Source organism: Cajanus cajan, chromosome 3 (genome assembly GCF_000230855.2).
Source record: "Cajanus cajan strain Asha chromosome 3, NIPB_CcT2T_4, whole genome shotgun sequence".
NCBI lineage: Eukaryota > Viridiplantae > Streptophyta > Magnoliopsida > Fabales > Fabaceae > Cajanus > Cajanus cajan.
Window position 1 is genome coordinate 19,960,565 of NC_138519.1, and position 6,000 is coordinate 19,966,564.

The 6,000-nt window shown below is 42.0% G+C and overlaps 1 protein-coding gene across 2 annotated transcripts in view; it reads right to left on the bottom strand.

Annotated features, from left to right (window-relative positions):
• The window catches only part of LOC109800403 (uncharacterized), a 29,796-nt gene extending 28,172 nt beyond the window's left edge, over nucleotides 1–1,624 (bottom strand). Inside the window, exons 1-2 of one of the 2 annotated variants that reach the window (XM_083070646.1) lie at nucleotides 266–821; nucleotides 118–188 (exon numbers count right to left, since the gene is read on the bottom strand). The gene's annotated coding sequence lies outside the window, so the exon portion shown is untranslated. Of the gene's footprint in view, nucleotides 1–117; nucleotides 189–265 lie in introns of both variants that reach the window. The other variant, XM_083070645.1, reaches the window with a different exon arrangement.
• Nucleotides 1,625–6,000: the final 4,376 nt, after the last annotated feature.

A 6,000-nucleotide genomic window follows, 5' to 3' on the forward strand; every position in this document is an offset into this window, starting at 1 on the left:
AATTACAACAAAATCCATGATGAGAAAAACAGTATTAAGCGAAAGACACAAAAAAACAAGATGGCAAAGCATTCAACAAACAAACCCTTCCATTGCAAAATAGAAAAACAGACTCACCGACGATCGAATCCAGCCAACGATATATAAACCCAACCAACTGGTTTCACGATTTCCACGATTCTAATCTCCTGAAACCGTTCAAAAATTCATCACCAACCACAAAAAACCACCATAACACAATCAGAGCCCAAACCAATAAAATTACCTTCAGGTTGTGAAAGCCATCATCAGCACAAATGGAAAGGCCCAAGATGCTAGGCGCTACACGCTACACGCTTGACGTCGATCTCAAGGGCAAGAAGTGCCTCAAGGAAAGGTTTAAGATGCGCGTCTAGGGTTATGAAAAAGAAAAATCCAGACAAGCCCTTCACCAAACTCGAATTCCTTATCAAATAAAAGCCTCGTAATTGCAATTTTAATTTTTGCTTGTGAAAAAGAAAAAGAAAACTAAAAATTAGTCTCTGTATACTCCAAGAAATTAAGAGGGAAAGGAAATAATTGGAGGGAAATAAAAAAATTAAAATTTTAATTAATTGGGTTTCTAAAAAACACTTGGCATTTTCCTGGGGTTTGAAATCAAACCCCTATAATTTAATAAGGGTTATTAAAACCCTCGTAAGTGTTTATGTTTCCAGGGGTTATAATAACTCCAGTTAAATAACCCCAGTTAAAAACATAAATTCTTGTAGTGTCTGATGATTTTTCAACTCTATGTTGATGTTTGGCCAACTTTCGTCCCGTTCTTGACTTAGTCTCATATGATGCCTATTTTGGTCTTACATCTGATCCCTTAGGCTTCAGCTGATAGATTCTTCTTATCTTGTTTTTGATTTGGTCTTGGATCAACCTTAGTCTTGATACTAGCTTTGCTATCATCTGATGTCTTGTTCAATTCGATTATGCTTGATCATACTTTGTCCTTCATTTTTGCCTGACCTTATTGTTATCCATCTGAAATACTAATACACATGTTAGGAATAACAATATGTGTTATATTTGTCATATTTGAAACCTTGGTGGGAATTGCGAATGCGCTTCATCTGACTTAACAGTTGTGTTATTTTTTTTGTTGTTAAAGCCACTTATTCTTCATATAAAACATAACAACTTTGTTTATTGCATTTAGTCACTTTCGTGCACCAATGGTGACACTTGATAAGTGTGTGCATTAATCCAATGCAATTGTCATCTCATAATGTTGTGTTTTACCAACCGCACCATGTGATTAACCATGTTGTCTCAAAGGGTTAAACATAGATGTTTGAAACCTAGCGCTTTAGAGTCCAATGGTAACATTGCATGAGTGTGTGTATTGGTCCAATGCAACAATTCCGTGATGGGTTAGTGTTTAACCAGCCATAGCATGTGACTAACCAATTTTTAACAAAGGGCTAACCATGACATTTTTGTTTGGCCATATGTCCATGCATTCATTGATTCGATGTTGTATTTACCTCATAGAATTATGTTTACTAGCCACTGTAGACCCCTAAAATTGTCCGGGTCGGAAATAAAGCTTGAAGACTCTCGAAGACTGAAGGATAATCAGCCAGAAGGACTCCTGGAAAGCCCTAGGAGGGTTCTCTGTAGGTCTAGAGGTCTTAGAATAGCTAAAAATAAGGAAGTGGAGGGAAAAAGCCCAATACGGCCGTACTGAACTTAATACGGCCGTATTGAAGCTTCAATACGGCCGTACTGAAGTCAGTACGACCGTATTGACACTTCAATACGACCGCTGCGAACTCAATACGGGCGTATTGAAATTTCTGACTTTCAATACGACCGTATTGAACTCCAATACGACCGTATTGAAGTTCAAAAATTTCAATACGGCCGTATTGGCCCTGTAGGCCGTATTGCGCCTATTCCCTATAAATATGACGTCATTTGGACGTCCAACCACACTTTTTCACTCAGTTTTGACTCCCTCCTTGAGTATTCTGGGGTTTTTGAGCAGTGTTCTGCCCTAGAAATCTCTCTGGGAGTCGATCCGACGAAGTTCTGGAATTCCGAGCACTTAGCTTGGAGATTCGAACCTAGTCGAAGGGAAATCCTCCGGATTTCCGTAGTCATTTTGTTCTAGGAGAGCGAGGAGCGGGCTTGTAGAGCGAGGGAACGCCAAAACGCTTCCCAGTTCTTTGCAATATAAAAGCACGCTTCAAGAGGTTTCCCTTCAATCCTTCCTTTTACTGCTTTCTGTGTGCATATTTAAAACTGTCATCATGTAGATAGTCAATTTATAATTGCTTAGAATAAATAGGGGTAATTTAGTAATTTTATACTGTTCTTTTAAAAATAATCTGTCATAGGGAACCCGAAAGGGGCGCCGTGGGGTGCTAACACCTTCCCCACGCGTAACCGACTCCCTTACCCAACTCTGGTTGTAGTGGCCAAAGTTGATTTTTAAATCAATTGCCTTGTAGACCCCTAAAATTGTCCGGGTCGGAAATAAAGCTTGAAGACTCTCGAAGACTGAAGGAAGATCAGCCAGAAGGACTCCTGGAAGGCCCTAGGAGGGTTCTCTGTAGGTCTAGAGGTCTTAGAATAGCTCAAAATAAAGAAGTGGAGGGAAAAAGCCCAATACGGCCGTACTGAACCCCAATACGGCCGTATTGAAGCTTCAATACAGCCGTATTGAATTCAATACGGCCGTATTGAAATTTCTGAACTTCAATACGGCCGTATTGAACTTCAATACGACCGTATTGAAGTTCAAAAATTTCAATACGGCCGTATTGCTCCTGTAGGCCGTATTGCGCCTATTCCCTATAAATATGACGTCAATTGGACGTCATTCCACACTTTCACACTCAGTTTTGACTCCCTCCTTGAGTATTCTGGGGTTTTTGAGCAGTGTTCTGCCCTAGAAATCTCTCTGGGAGTCGATCCGACGAAGTTCTGGAATTCCGAGCACTTAACTTGGAGATTCGAACCTAGTCGAAGGGAAATCCTCCGGATTTCCATAGTCAAAATTTTATAGGAGAGAGCGAGCGAGCTTGTAGAGCGAGGGAACGCCAAAAAGCTTCCCAGTTTTACTCAATATATAAAAGCACGCTTCAAGAGGTTTCTTCTTAAATCCTTCCTTTTACTGCTTTCTGTGTGCATATTTAAACTGTCATCATGTAGATAGTTAATTTATAATCGCTTATAATAAATAGGGGTAATTTAGTAATTTTACGCTATTATTTTAGAAATAATCTGTCATAGGGAACCCGAAAGGGGCGCTGTGGGGTGCTAACACCTTCCCCACGCGTAACCGACTCCCTTACCCGACTCTGGTTGTAATGGCCAAAGTTGATTTATAAAATCAATTGCCTTATCCCTTTTTCCAATGTTTTGAGTAAAACATTGGTGGCGACTCCACGAACCCTCCTTTTACGAAAACCACTAATCCATGGAGGGTCCCGCTTGGGATTAATATGGATTGGTGAACCTTTTAATAAAATTGCTCGTTTGACGAGGTCTCAGTTTGAGAATAAGTCATTCTAGCAATCCACATTTTTAAACAAATAAACGAGTCCAACCATCCTTCGCGAATGCCGAAAGCCCGTTCGGGCCGGTGGCGACAGATGGCGACTTCACTGGGGAATTTGGCCCGTGAGTCAGTCCCATTTAGTGACAGATTATTTTTAACAAATAGTTAAAATTACTTTATTACCCCTCACTTGTATGATAACATGTTTATCTATTTGGCTTTAATAACTGTTGTATGTTTAATTTTCCGCAAATGTTTGAAATAAAATTGCACACAAACCTTTGCACACAACAGTTCCCTCTATACCCGGGGGCATGAGTGGTAATCCATAGGGAGTGGATGTTAGTACGGCCGGTTGATGGGTTTATAGGAGCCTATGAGACCGTTGTCGGAAAACATCACTCAAGGTGATAACCATGAACTTGAGTCCGACGGTGCGTTGGAGCTTTCCATCGACCTACGACAAGAGGAATTGGGTCCCTATAATGGGGGCACCTTGGGGGCCTTTGACCAAGTGAGAACAGTTAGATCCTCCTTGAATATGCACTTTTCTGCAGGAGACCCCTACCTCGTAATTTGCTCGTGACTGTTCGTGGATGAGTGAATTGTTTGTGCATTGACTATGTGACATTGTATGAGCATACATTTGCATTCTTTAAACATACAACATTCCTAGTAAAATAAAAATAAATAGAAATAAGGATCTTCTAGTGCATGGTGTTGACATCTACCCTCATCACATTCATGTAGACAGTTTCCCTTTTCACCCAAAAAATACAAAATACAAAAAATAATATTTACCCAAACCAAGCAATATCATGCATCATGTTAGTAAAATCCCAAGAAACATGATAATGCCTAGTTAAATAAACACTATGCATGCATATTCATCTCCATCATCTCATATCATGCATTTTACTGTAGATCATGGAGGGATCTAGGGGAGTGCAAGGGCAATTGAAGAAAGTGGACTTCTTATTATACCGTGCCAAGAGATTGGATCACCTCTGTACCTTGATGCCACGAGAGGCTCGTTTGGAGTTTGAAAAATCCTATGGACGAGTTCTCGACTTGATGAAGATTCGTGTAGATCCATCCTTTCTGAGAGCATTGGTCCACTTTTGGAGTCTCGATCTACATTGTTTCGAGTTCCCCCAGTTTGACCTAGTTCCTACTCTCGAGGAATACGAGCTCATGCTACGATGGCCCAAATCAGCTGGGGTCTATATCTTTCATGATAACCATGTGGCCGTGGAGAGAGTTGCCACTCAGGTCAAATTACCATCACGATCAGCTGCCTTGGTGGGGAACGGCAATGTTAAAGGTTGGAAGCTTGCTATGATTGAAGACCACCTTTCTTCCTTGGCTGGTGAGGGAGATTGGTTAGCTTTCAACAAGACTCTAGCATTAGCTGTATTTGGGATGATCCTTTTCCCCTTCTACGCTAACACAGTGGACCATGCTGCAATGGACGCTTTCTTCGCTTGGGACGTACACATGAAGAGTCCCGTGCCTGCCATTCTTGCCGACACCTTGCTCTCTGTTCATTTGTCTCAACAGAAGCAAGGGAAAACCATTCGATGCTGCACCTCCTTGCTGTATGTATGGGGCATTACACACTTCTATGCTTCTAGTCATATGGGGACCTTGCCCGATCCATTGAGGAGTTTCTCCAAGATCCCCGTACGCCGTCGATATGCTTCCGAGTGGAAGGAAGAAATGGAACAGTGGAGCATTAATCACTTCACATGGGTTTGCCCTTGGTTCCATCCGAGCCATATATTGACGAGATGCGGCAGTTATCCAAGCATACCATTGATGGGCCTCAGAGGTTGCATAACCTACTCGCCTAAATTGGTTATGAGACAACTAATGAGGACCCAAATTATTCCTACTAAAGAGGAGCTTGGAGGGTCGTGTTTCTCCTATGATTCCGAACATCAAAGGGATATGCACTCTGTCATAAGAGCGTGGGAGAGACCAACCTATGAGGGAGATCTCGAACTTGGAAAGCCTCGGGTATCCGTCTCCATTGATTATGAGGAATGGAGGAGCAAGAGGGTGGTGCCTCAACCATCCACTTCTTGTGCAACCACAGCAACAAGGAAGGCATTGCAAGAACAAGTCGACGCCTTGACCAAAAAGCTGGAAATTATGGGAGCTCAAATGAGAGTTCTTGAAGAGAAAAATGAAGAATCCAGTTTTACTATTGACGGTCTTCAAAGGCAATGCAAGAAGAAAGACCACGAGATAGAGCGGCTCAAGGATGAGTGTGCTAACCTCAATGAGGAGACTACTCGGGCATCCAAAATGCAAAAAATTGAACCGAGTAGTCAACTCCAAGAAGTCAACGCAAAGATAGCGCGCCTGGAAGCCGAACGTGCAAAGCAGGCACAGTTGATCAGGGACATGCAAAAGGACTTGCTATCGACTCGATCCGACGCACAGAAATGGCGGGAAGTCGC